Raw genomic sequence first — 13,835 nt, forward strand, 5'->3', positions numbered from 1 at the left:
TGTAAGGACCTCCTGCCAGTGGAACCTCTAATTTTTCTACAGAAGCTCAGAAGCTGGAATATTACGTAAAAAAATTTCTCAGTGGTTGCAACTAATTACAAAATGTTACTTTGTTTCGTGGGCCAAACCAACAAGCTCTAGTTGGCCGTGTGCGCTCTCCTGCCCAGGTGGTGTGGGCACGATTCTGGCCTCGCTGGAGACACAGAACAGCAGTACCTGTCACACAGGCTGGAAAGTGGTCAAGCCTGGAGCCCATGGACGTGCGGAAGTCCAGCAGCGGGACAAGGAGGGGTAGTGCAGAGACGAAGCGGCGTTGATCTGGGCCCTGGAGCCTGGGGAGGATTTAGAGGTGCGTCAGCGAGGGGGGCGCATTGCCCAGAGGACAAAAGCACAGGCTGATTATTGGGAGTAGCAGTTATTTCAGTGTGCCACCAGCCTCCTGCTGTGGAGATGTCTCCAGGAAGAGAAGGATAAAGTCAAGTCCTCCCCATAATATGTGTGAGCCCCCACAGCCCCAGCCTCTTAAAATGAATCATACAGTATAGGTTAAAAGAGAATATGAAAATTTAAAAATAAGGAAAATCAACTTTCAGACAGGTCTCATAGCCCGACCAGATTTTTGATTCTTAAAGGCTCTTCTGTGTGGTGGAGCTGCTGCTGTCTTATGAGTAGTCACCCACTTTTCGTCTGCGGAGTCACTGGCTGAAAGTAAAACCACCACACGTTTTACTTTTAAGTAAAAAGGATATTGGCTCAGTACTGGAAGAATTGAAAGCTTTGACCCCTTAAATTTTGTTCTTCCTTCACTAGACTTTCATATTAAAAAAAAAATTTTTTTTTAATTATTATTTTTTTTTAACGTTTATTTATTTTTGAGACAGAGAGAGACAGAGCATGAACAGGGGAGGGTCAGAGAGAGGGAGACACAGAATCTGAAACAGGCTCCAGACTGAGCTGTCAGCACAGAGCCCGACACGGGGCTTGAATTCACGAACCACAAGATAATGACCTGAGCCGAAGTCAGATGCCCAACTGACTGAGCCACCTAGGCGCCCCTGTATTAATGATTTTAAAAAAAATTTTAATGTTTATTTATTTTTGAGAGAGAGAGAGAATGTGAGCAGGGGAGGGGCAGAGAGAGAGGGAGACACAGAGTCTGAAGGAGGCTCCAGGCTCCAAGCTGTCAGCACAGAGCCCGACTTGGGGACCAAACCCACAAACTGTAAGATCATGACCTGAGCTGAAGTCGGTCACCCAACTGACTGAGCCACCCAGGCGCTCCTAGACTTTCATATTTTAGAATCACCTTTATATTTCTCATTAAGTAGTTTCCTGAGGTGTGGTTGGATGACTCAAAGGTTACTAAAGTTATGCTTTCACTTTCCGGGAGTTAAGGTTTATTGTCTTTACCGTTAAGCATTAGATTTCTGACTTAAGGTGACACACCGTATGAACTCTTGTGTTGTATTAAATGAGACTGTCTTTTCCATTTGCAGTATGGGAAGTAATCTTATACAACTAGAATTAAATGTACAACTGAAACACTTAGCCATTTGAGTCCTGAGTCATCCATTAACTTGCTCAGTGACCTAGAGCAAATCACTTACCCTGAATGACTTGGGACGTTTTTCATCTGTTAAATAGAGATAGATTGTGTAAATACTTGATGGGGCAGGGTTCAGAACATACACACCAAAATGCTGTACCTCCCCCCCTGTCTGATTTGTTCACCTTGGAATCATAGTATGATGCCACACACATAGCAGGCTTTCGTGAAATCCATGTAAAAGAGAAATCGATTTCCTCCCCCTGCGGTATTAGAAGAGGTGGAAGCTATGTATCTTCAGGGTTTGTTTTTATGAATGTATGTGTGTGGAAAACCAAAAGCCAAACACTTATGAAGAGGGGAAGGACACGGAGAACTGTCTGACAAAAAATTAAAGGTGAATACCTGCCTGATCTGTCCCCAGATCTTTAGGTGCTGCAAATTGTAACCTTGGCCCCTTTTGTGCCCTCATGTGCTCATTCACTTTGGTAGATTCATTTATTCAGAACTCGTTTATTGAGCACCTGCTAGGTCCCAAGCCCTGGTTTAAGCAAGGTGGTGGCTAAGATGATGAGGTCCATACCATCAAGTAGACCATCATCTTAATAGAGAAATGAACAGAAGCAGATCATGGTGCTGCTATATGATGTTAGAGGTATTAAGGCGAGTGAATATAGAAGGTACAGTGGAAGTGCAAATAAGGGAGCCATTGTCTCTGGACAGATGGAGCAGAGTCATCTGGGCTCATAGAAAAAAGGGGTACTTGAGCTTGGTCTTGAATGTGAATGTCTATTGAATAAGGATAAGGAATAGGAAAGAATGGAAAGCAAGTGAAGCATAGGGCACTGGGGATCATTTCCTATAGGCTGATTTATAGGGGAGGATGTATGAGAGGGATGCAAGGAAAAACGGGAAAACCTGAAACCACATATCCTGAGACAGAGTATTTCTAAAGTACGGTTATAAATTAATGTACAGGAAAACCTTGGTTTGTGAGCATAATTCATTCCAGAAACATGCTTGTGATCCAAAGTACTTGCATATCAGACTGAATTTCCCATAAGAATTTCCCCATAAGAATCAGATGATTCATTTCACAACCCAAAAATATTCATGTAAAAATGATTACAATACTGTAATAAAATACAAAACAGTAAAGAAAATATAAAGAAAAATAAATTAACCTGCACTTACCTTTGAAAACCTTTGCGGCTGGTGTGAGGGACACAAGAGAGAGGAGGGTTACTGTGTAGCATGACTTTCACCATCACTAACAGAATCACTGCTATCTGTTGGCTCAATGGGATCTTTTTCTGCATGGGGGCCTTTGTATATGTGCACACAGATGTTGACTACAGTACAGCATCAATAAACTCTTGTCATATACTGTATTTAATGCAATTGGCAATAAGGCAGCTGAGGAAAGGGTCTATCTGCAGCCAGCCTGACCTAGAATGAAGCAAAGCATTCGAAGCTTACTCTTGTGTGGAAAAGCAAAGGACTGTCCATCGGTGCTTTGAAGTGACAAAAAATTGACTAGTGCCAGTTGTGGGCACCTTCCAGCATTCTGAAAAATCACTGACTTCTGCCAAACACTATGGCCTGAGATGGAGCATCCGAACATGGGAGTTGATTGCCTACAATCCTGCAGTGAGGAAGAGAGAGAGAGCAAGGAACTGTTGGCTCAGTAGTGATCATGTGACATTCGGCATCATGTACTACTTGTATTGCAAGACACTGCTCATTTATCAAGTTAAAACTTATTAGAAATGTTTTCCCGTCGGGGTGCCTGGGTGGCTCAGTCAGTTAAGCATCCGACTTTGGCTTAGGGTATGATTTCTTGGTTTGTGAGTTTGAGTCCCACATCGGGCTGTGTGCTGGCCACTCGAGGCCTGGAGCCTGCTTCTGACCCTGTGTCTGTCTGTCTGTCTGTCTGCCCCTCCCCCACTCGCACTCTGTCTCAAAAATGAATAAGCATTAAAAAAAATTTTTTTAAATTTTTGCTCATCTTGCGGAATACTCACAGAACAAGTTGCAATCTAAGGTTTTACTGTATTTTATATTAAAATTTCTTCCAATATATTAAATTTTGTATTTTTATGTAATTTAATTTTCATAATATTCTTGGAAGAGTAGACAGTATTATTTCCATTTGTAGACTGAAGAACTGAGGTAATCCAATTCAGACAATTTGCTTAGGGGAATTACTGATTATAAATCCTGTGTCTTTAAAAAAATTAAATAGTATCAAATATACAAAAAAACCTGAAAATGTAATACACAGAACTTTTTTCCCTGGTTGACTTGATAATAAGTTGCCTACCTGATCCCCCATCATCCCTGAATATTTAGTGCCTGTATATATTTTAAACTAAAGACATTGACCTACATATTCATAATACAACCATCAAAATCAGGACATTAAATTGATTACAACATCTAATCCTTAGGCCCCACTCAGGTTTTACCAGTTGCCCCAGTAATGTCCTTTGTGGCAAAAGGATCCAGTACAGAATTGCCACTTGCTTTTAGCTGCCATATCTATCTTGTCTCCTACAGTCTGGAATACAACCTTAGTCTTTCCTTGGCTTTTGGAATATCCTTGACACTTCCAAAGATTAAAGACCAGCTGTTTCATGGAAAGTCTTTCAATCTGGGTATGTCTGAGGTTTTGTCATGATTGTGTTGAGTTTAAAAATCTTTGACAGGTATATCACAAAACTGATACTGGTTCTCTTCTAATTGAATCTTACCAATCATAAGATTGACTGATTGCTCTTGGTCTCATTACTAAGGTGATTTCTGCCCGACTTCTCTACTGCAGATTTGCTTCTTTGTAATTAAGTACAAAGTACTTTGTGGTCAAGTACTTTGAGACTATGTATATATGTTCTTTCTCAACAAACTTCACGTTTATTTGGTTGCACTCCTGTGTATTCCTCATTTCCTAGTAAGTTTGTATTTGTTATACTCCTTTCAAGTTGGCTTTTGTTCTTTTTTGGCAAGTTCCCATAATTCTCTGAGCACTTCTGACTGGCACAAGGTGTTCCAAGATCATCGTGTTCTTCCCTTTCTCCTCAGTACTGGAATCCATACTGGAGCCAGTAATGCTCCAAGACACCCTGGTTCTTCTTAGTGGAGAATGGTATAGACAAACCAAGATCATGACTATTGGGATGTCAACTGCTCCCAGGTCTTCTCAGCTAGGGGAAGATATGCATTTATATACATATGTATGTATGTACACACTTTACATATTCTCTATCTAAAAACAATGAGCCATTCACACAGATATAGCCAGGTCTAATCTGATACCACAGGATTCATTCCAGTTTTCTCCCTTGCCATATTTGCAGCTTCTTTCAGAAAGTGGATATTCTGGCCACTGTTATCTTTGATGCATTTACTTATTTGGTCAGTCCTGTACTTAACCAGTCTCCCATTGCTGCGGTCACCTCTCCTTCTGATAGACTGATCATGTTGACCCCAACGTGTGGATACCCTTTTGACTCAGTGTGGGGTTGGCTCTATTTTTAAGGGTGGCAAGTCTGAAAGCACTAGGTTTAGGTCTCTTGTACTTTGGGTAAAGCTTTGTGAAGGGGTAATTGAGATCTTGCCTGTACTCTCTTAATCTTAACTTGTATATTTTTTGGTCAGTTGTTTTCATGTAATTAGGTTTCTTTTTGTTTTTGTACTTTGTATAAAATGATATACATCATTATTGGACAGCTTGTGGCATATTACATAAATATTATACCTAAAATATATACAAGTAGTGAAGCCATGTTTGTGTAGCAACATAAAATGCAAAGATGGTAAAACCAATTTTGTCTGTAATCCTCATTATCAGAGATTGCAGTATAAATTAGAATATTGCACAAATTTGTGATTCTCTAATATTAAAATTATAGCAAAGACTTTACTATTGGTGTACTAGTTTCTTTTGATTTATAATTGTGTTATTCCTTAAATTTCTTTTTTCTTTCAAACATGCATGAGGAAGAAATTACTAATTAAGGTCATGCATATGTTTTAAAGATAACAGTAACAGGGCGCCTTACTTTCCTGAACTGCATTACTTTGGAAATCCTTCACAAGCAAGTCAATTTGTTGGAAAGTAGAGCTTCCTGGACATTCCTTTCTTGTGTGCACTTAGGTGTTTTATAGGAAGCTTATGTAAATGTGGACACCCTGAACAGTTGTTGACTGATCCCCACACGGATTGATTAGAAGCGCACTGACATTGAAGTTCTTTTACATTTTTGTTCCTTTACATTTTTCATTCATAAGTCTGTCCTGAAATAGCACCTCTGGGAAGCCCTCCTTTTTCACTATTTTTCAGTGACTTGAGAACAATTTTATAGGACAAGGTTTTATATCTCTGCCTGTTATGCCTGATAATTCTGGTGGAGTTGGGAGTGTCAGTATATACCAGACAATATTCAGATCTCATCTGTTCTTCGTGAATCTAAAGATCACTGTTGCATCCATGAGTGGGTAGATCACTGTTAATTCAAAACAAGTTAACAAATTCATTTGTCTAAGAATGCCATGTTGCAGAAATTATCAGTACAAATGAAGGTATATCAGTTTGTGAGGTACAGTTACACTGGAAAGTAATACAGTTGGCTGGATTGGTTGGATTTACTACTTTTTGGAAGCTAGGATCCTGAAGCAAAAAAGGTAGAGAACTTTGAGGACCATATGGTAGGTGAATCATTTGAGTATTCTCCTTACTTTGAATTCTAGCCCATCATTGCCCTCTGGAACTATATGACCCTTAATAGCTGAAAGTGTCTTAACACCTTGTGGTAAAGAATGCACTAAAATAATTTAACTTTTTATCATGGAAAATACCTACTTTGCAGAGGTTTGAAAAGGGTATAACCTCCAGCTTTATCACCCAACTTTGACAATTAACATATGGCCAAATGATTTTAAGTTATAAAGTTTTCTTTTTAAGTTTGTTTATTTATTTTGAAAGAGAGAGAGAGTGCGCACATGTGTGTTGAGGAGGAGCAGAGAGGGGGGAGAGAGAGAATCCCAAGCAGGCTTCATGCTGTCAGTGCAGACTGATGTGGGCCTCGGTCTCACAAACAGTGACATCATGATCTGAGCCTATATCAAGAGTCTGACGCTTAACCAACTGAGTCACCCAAGTGCTCCAAGTTATAAAGTTTTTAAAAAACTCTTTGAATTTTAATGAAATGGGACTCACAACTTTTAGTCTGCTATATTCTCAGAACTAAAATAATTTATATTTGGAGCGATCATGCATATGTAAACTTTGTCTAATAGGGAAAATGAGACATTTCCCTTGAATTCCAGTTTATTGCCTTAGGTACAATTGATTCCAGTTCTCCCTTTGTTTTGTAAAATCATTAAGATTACTTTCTGGAAAAAAAGTTTTCCCCTAGGCCTAAACAGTAAGTAAAAGAAACAAAAAAACCTGAATACACTGATGATTGTTAGTTACCTGAATTAATCAGAAAGGTTCAAGGTGATATTTTGCATAGCAAGATTCTTTCCCTTCCTGATTTTTTGATATCCTTCTTCCCTGTCTGCACAGCATATCCTCAGAACTTTTTTCCATTTTTAAAAACTGTGGTAAAATACACGTAACATAAATTTTGTTGACTTCACCATTTTTAAGTGCACAGTTCAGTGGTATTAAATACGATCGTGTGCAACCATCACCACCATCCATCCCCATAACTCTTCATCTTTTATAAAATTGAAACTCTACACCCATTAAACATAACTTCCTATTCTCTCCCTGTACTATGCAACCTCTGGAAACCACCACTGTACTGTGTCTCTATAGTTTTGACTACTTTAAATACTTCATATAAATGGAATCAAATGTGACTTATTTCGCTCAGTATAATGTTCTCAAGTTTCATCCATGTTGTGTCATATGGTAGAATTTTTTTTCAATTTTTTTTAAAGTTTATTTTTGAGAGAGAGAGAGAGAGAGAGAGAGAGAGAGAGAGAAAATGAATCTGAAGCAGGCTCAAGGCTCTGAGCTGTCAGCACAGAGCCTGATGTGGGGCTTGAACTCACAAACCACAAGATCATCATGACCGGAGCTGAGGTGGAACGCTTAACTGACTGAGCCACCCAGGCACCCCTAGAATTTCTTTTTTAATGCTGAATAATCCATGTGTGTATTTACCACATTTTGCTTATTGGTTCATCTGTCAGTGGACAGTAGGCTTGCTTTCATGTTAAAGCTACTAGGAATAATGCTGTCATGAGCCTAAGTGTATAAATCTCTCTTTAAGACCCTGCTTTCAATTCTTCGGTTGTATATCCAGAAGTGGAATTGCTGGATTATATGGTAGTTCTATCTTTCACTTTTTTTTTTCTTTAAAGGAATTGCTACAGTATTTTCTACATTATACACTTGCACTAAAAATATACAAGGATCCAAATTTCTCCAGACCCTCACTAACAGTTGTTTTCTGTTTTTGTTTGTGTTTGTTGGTTGGTTTTTGGATAGTAACAATCCACATGGATGTGAGGTGGTATCTTGTAGTTTTGATTTGCATTTCCTTAATGATTAGTGATGTTGAGGATCTTTTCATGTGCTTATTGGCCATTTGCATATCTTCTTTGGAGAAATGTTGCCCATTATTTTTTTTTTAATTTTTTTAACATTTATTTATTATTGAAAGAGAGAGAGAGTCAGAGCGTGAGCAGGGAAGGGGCAGAGAGAGAGGGAGACACAGAATCTGAAGCAGGCTCCAGGCTCTGAGCTGTCAGCACAGAGTCTGACGCGGGGCTCAAACTCACAAACCACGAGATCATGACCTGAGCTGAAGTTGGACACTTAACCGACTGAGCCACCCAGGTGCCCCAAATGTTGCCCATTATTGAATTAGGTTGTTTTTTGTTGTTATTGAGTTTTGGGAATTCTGTATATATGCTGGATATTAATCCCTTATCAGATTTGTAAATATTTTCTCCCATTTTGTAGGTTGCCTTTCTGTACTCTTTTGAATAGGTCTTTTATGCACAAAACTTTATTTTCATGAAGTTTCATTTGTCTATTTTTCTTTTGTTACCTGTGCCTTTGCTTTGCTGTCAAGAAATCATTGCCAAATTCAATGTCATAAATCTTTTGTCCTATGTTTTCTTATAAAAATTTTCTTGTTTTAGGTCTTAAGTTTAGGTTCTTGATCCATTTGAATTCTTGCATCTGGTGTTAGGTAAAGGTCCAACTTAATTATTTTGCATGTAGATAACTAGGTTTCCCAGCGCCATTTGTTGGAAAGACCATCCTTTCCCCATTCAATGGTCTTGGCATCCTTGTCAAACATTCAACCATGTATGTGAGGGTTTATTTTTTAGCTCTCTGTTCTATTACATTGGTCTATATATCTTTATGACAATACCACACTATTTTGATTATTGTAGCTTTGTAATTTCAAAATCAGGAAGTGTGAGTTGTCTAGTTTTGTTCTACTTCAAAGTTGTGTAAGCTATTTGGAATCCTTTGAGATTCCATATGAATTTTAGGATGGGTTTTTCTATTTCTACAAAAAAAAAAGTCATTGGGATTTTGACGGGCATTGCATTGAATCTGTGGATCAATTTGGGTAGTATTGACATTTTGGCAATATTAAGTTTTCAAATCCAAGAGAATGGGATGTGTTTCAATTTATGTCTTTTAAAATCTTTTCAGCAATGTTTTATAGTTTTCATTGTACAAGTATTCCTACTTGCTGCTATTGTAAATGTATTTTCATAATTTTTTTCAACTCATCGTTTATAGAAATGCAACTGAGTTTTGTGTGTTGACTGTGCTGAATTTAATTTTCATTTATAACAGGTGTGTGTGTGTGTGTGTGTGTGTGTGTGTGTGTGTGTGTGTGTGAGAGTGATCTGTAGGGTTTTATAAATGGCCAATAGGATTATTATCTGCAAACAGATAATTTTACTTCTTCCCTCATTTTGGATGCCTTTTATTCCTTTTTCCTGCCTAATTGCTCTGGCTAGAAATTCCAGTACTATGTTGATTAGAAGTGGTGAAAGCAGGCATTCCTTGCCTTTTTTTCTTATCTTAGAGGAATAGCTTTTAGTCTTTCTCAAATGAGTGTGGTGTTTGCTATGGGTTTTTCATATAAGGCTTTTATTATGTTGAGATTGTTTCTTTCTATTTTTAGTTTTTTGAGTATCGTCATGGAAGGGTATTGAATTTTGTCAAATGCTTTTTATGCATCAATTGAGATGATCATGTGTCTTCCCCCCTTCATTCTGTTGATGTGGTATTACATTAATTTTTCATATGTTGGACCATCCTTGAATTCTAGAAATAAATCTAACATAGTCATGATAAATAATTGTTGCATTATGTTGCTGAATTGTTTGGTACTATTTTGTTGAGAATTTTTGCATCAGTGCTCATTGGAGTATTGGCTGGTTAGTTTTCTTGTAATGTCTCTGTTTTGTTTTGGTATCAGAGTAATGCTGGCTTCCTAGAATGAGTTAGGAATTATTCCCTCTTTGATTTTTTTTTTTTTTTGAAAGTTTGAGAAGGATTGGTATTCTTTAAATGTTTGATAGAATTCTCTAGTGAAGCCATCAGGTCCAAGGCTTTTGTTTGTTGGGAGATTTTTGACTAATGATTCAATCCCTTTACTGATTATAGGATTGGTCAGATTTTTTCTTTGTGATTTAGTTTTGGTAGGTTTTGTGTTGTTAGGCATTTGTCCATTTCATCTAGATTATTCAGTTTGTTGGTATAGCATTGTTCATAATACTCATCCTTTTTATTTCTGTAGAATTGGTAGTAATGTCCCTACTTTCATTTCTGATTTTAGTACTTGGAGTGTTCTGTTTTCTTCTTCGTTCATTTAGCTAAAGGTTTGTCAACTTTGTTCATCTTTTTGAAGAACCAACTTTTGGTTTCATTGATTGTCTTTATTTTCTAGTCTATAATTTAGCTCTGTTCTGTATTATAGTTCCAGCTTTCAGTTCATTTTGTTCTTCTAGCTCATTATGTTGTTACAGGTTGTTGATTTGAGATTCTTATTTTTTAATGTAAGCAGTTACAGCTGTAAATTTCTATCTTAGCATTGTTTTTACTGCATCCCATAAGTTTTAGTATTTTGCTTTCATTTTCATTATTTAAATATTTTCTGATTTCCTTTGTGATTTCTTCTTTGATCTGTTGGTTCTTTGAAAGTGTGTTCAATTTCCACAATTCCATGAATTTTCCAGTTTTCCTTGTTTTATTCTTAACTTCATTCTATTGTGGTCAGAGAATATACTTTGATATTTAAAAAAATCTTTTGAGATAGGTCACCTGGGTGGTTCAGTCAGTTAAGCATCTGACTTTGGCTCAGGTCATGATCTTGCAGTTTGTGAGTTTGATCCCCACATCGGGCTCTCTGTTGTCAGCACAGAGCCTGCTTCAGATCCTCTGTCTCCCTCTCTCTGCTGCCTCCCCTATGCTCTCTCTCAAAAATATGTAAACATTAAAAAAATCTTTTGAGGCTTAATTCATTTCCTAACATATGGTCTGTCCTAGAAAATGCCCCATGTGCAGTTGAAGAATATGTATTCTGTTGCTGGATAAAGTGTTCTGTATATGTCTATTAAGGCTAGTTGGTTTGTTGTGTTAAATCTTTGATTTCCTTACATCTGACTGGTGGCTCTATCCATTATTGTGAGTAGAATATTCAAGTCTCTAACTTTTAGAACTTTTTATTTCTCTTTTAAGCCTATCAGTGTCTGTTCCATATATTTTGATGGTTTGTCCTTAGATACATAAATGTTTATAATTGTTATCTTCTTGCTGTATTGAACCTCTTATTATATAATGTCCTTTTTTTAAATTTCTTGTAAACTTTTTTGATTTAAAGTCCATTTTGTTTGATATTAGTATAGTCACCCTTCACTTTTGGTTACTATTTGCATGAAATATCTTTTTTTCCCCATATTTTCACTTACAAACTTTTTGTGTCTTTGTATCTTAAGTAAGTCTCTCTCAGACAACATAGAGTTGGATTGTGTTTTTTATCCATTGCGCCAATGTGACTTTGTTTTTAATGTTTATTTCTGAGAGAGAGAGAGAGAAAGAGTATGAGAGGGGGAGGGGCAGAGAGAGAGGGAGACACAGACTTAGAAGCAGGCTCCAGGCTCTGAGCTGTCAGTGTAGAGATTGACATGGGGTTTGAACCCATGAACCGTGAGATCATGACCTGAGCCGAAGTCAGGCACTTAATCGACTGAGCCATCCAGACATCCCATGCCAATCTGACTTTTGATTGGAGAGTTTAATTTAAAATAATTATTGATAAGGAGAAACTTATCATTGTGCTGTTTCTATATGCCTATGTGCCTTATAGCTTTTTTCGTCACTGATTTCCTGCATTACTGTCATCTTTTGTTGACTTTTTCTTTTTTTTAATTTATTTAAAAATTTTTTTTAATGTTTTTATTTATTTTTGGGACAGAGAGAGACAGAGCATGAGCAGGGGAGGGGGAGAGAGAGAGGGAGACATAGAATCTGAAGCAGGCTCCAGGCTCTGAGCTGTTAGCACAGAGCCTGATAGGGGGCTTGAACTCACGGACTGTGAGATCATGACCTGAGCCAAAGGTGGACACTTAACCAAGTGAGCCACCCAGGCGCCCCATTTGTTTTTTCTTTGTAGTGAAATGTTCACCTGTGTTTCCCATTTCCTTTTATGTATATTCTGTATTTTCCCTGTGGTTACATGGAAATTACATTCAATCCTAAAGTTATAACATGAATTTGAATTAGGCCAGCTTAACTTCAATAACATACAAAAAAAAAAAATCTCTCTTACAGCTCTATCTTCACTCCTTTGGGTTGTTAATGTCAAAAAATTACCTCTCTGGGCATTATGTGCCCTAAAACAAACTAGGTTTTAATGCATTCGTCTCTTATGTAGAAAACAAGATTTTGAGTTATGAACCAAAGTTAAAGTAATACTAGCTTTTATATTGATAATTGTTTTTTTCCTTGATGGAACAGTATCATGTAGAAAACAGAAAGTTCAGTTATAAATCATTGTTAAGATAATACTGGCTTTTATTATTGCCATGTATTTACCTTTATTGAGGTCTTTATTTCTCTATATGGCTGTGAGTTACTGTCTAGTGTAGGACTCCCTTGAGAATTTCTTGCAGGGCATATCTAGGTGTCACAGACTCCCCAGCTTTTGTTTGTGTGGGAATGTCTTAATTTCTCCCTCACTTTTGAAGGACAGTTTTGCTGGATATAGGATTCTTGTTTGAGAGGTTTTTTCTTTTAGCACATTGGATATATTGGCCCACAGTCTTCTGGGCTCTAAAGTTTCTGATGAGAAATCTGCTTATACTCTTAATGAGGATCGTTTTTTGTGATGATTTACTTCTCTCTTGCTGCTGTCAAGATTTTCTTTAGTTTTGACTTTTGAAAGTTTGAATCAGAGTTCTGCCACAATAGTAGCTGCCCACTTCCTTGTCTGCACTTCTGTGATCAGAAGCAGCAATCAGCAATGAGAGCATAGATCCTGAAATTTGGAGGATGGGGTCCTTTTTGCCCATCCTGATTCCTATAAGCTGTATGGAAACTACTGCCTGTCCTGTGACTGGGGTTGGGGAATAGGTTGCTGCTGTTGCACTAAGAGCTGAAGTTGACCTATATTGACTGCAGTTTACCACCCAAGTCTTCCCCTGGAAGTTACAAGCCTTCAACCAACTCCAGAGTTCCAAAATGATTAGCATCAGAGAAATTCTGCAGAATTGTTGTCCAGGTGGGGAGACAAGATTCCTGCTTCCTACGATGCCATCATCCCAGATCTTCTCCACAGTGAACTTTGTTTGTTTGTTTTTGTTTTTGAAAGACAGAGCATGAGCAGGAGAGGAGCAGAGGGAGAGAGGGAGAATCTCAAGAAGGCTCTGCACTGTCAGCACAGAGCCCCAAGGTGGGGCTTGAACCCACGAGACTGTGAGGTCATGACCTGAGCCAAAATGAAGACATGGATGCTTAACTGACTGAGTCACCCAGGCACCCTGTCAACAGAAAGTTTTTGAAGAGCACAAGATCTTCCCACTAGAGCACAGATTGGATATAGCCATACAAGTACTCAATTTTATTTGACTTGGTTTAAAATTTGCTTCTCCTCTTCCCCCTTGGATCCACTCATTCTAGAATCTGATCTTGTAGCTTATATTGACCTTTTATCATTCAGCTGTTAGCAGAAGACTTCATAAAATGAATATATCAAAATGGTGTTTTAGCTTAATTTTGAAGGATTGGTAAAATTTAGATTGG

At 37.8% G+C, this 13,835-nt stretch overlaps 1 protein-coding gene across 6 annotated transcripts in view; it reads left to right on the plus strand.

The window, feature by feature from the left end:
• Positions 1-13,835, plus strand: part of FGD4 (FYVE, RhoGEF and PH domain containing 4) — a 241,470-nt gene that overhangs the window by 20,433 nt on the left and 207,202 nt on the right. The gene's annotated exons all lie outside the window — the stretch shown is intronic.

This window comes from Prionailurus viverrinus, chromosome B4 (genome assembly GCF_022837055.1).
Source record: "Prionailurus viverrinus isolate Anna chromosome B4, UM_Priviv_1.0, whole genome shotgun sequence".
Classification (NCBI taxonomy): domain Eukaryota; kingdom Metazoa; phylum Chordata; class Mammalia; order Carnivora; family Felidae; genus Prionailurus; species Prionailurus viverrinus.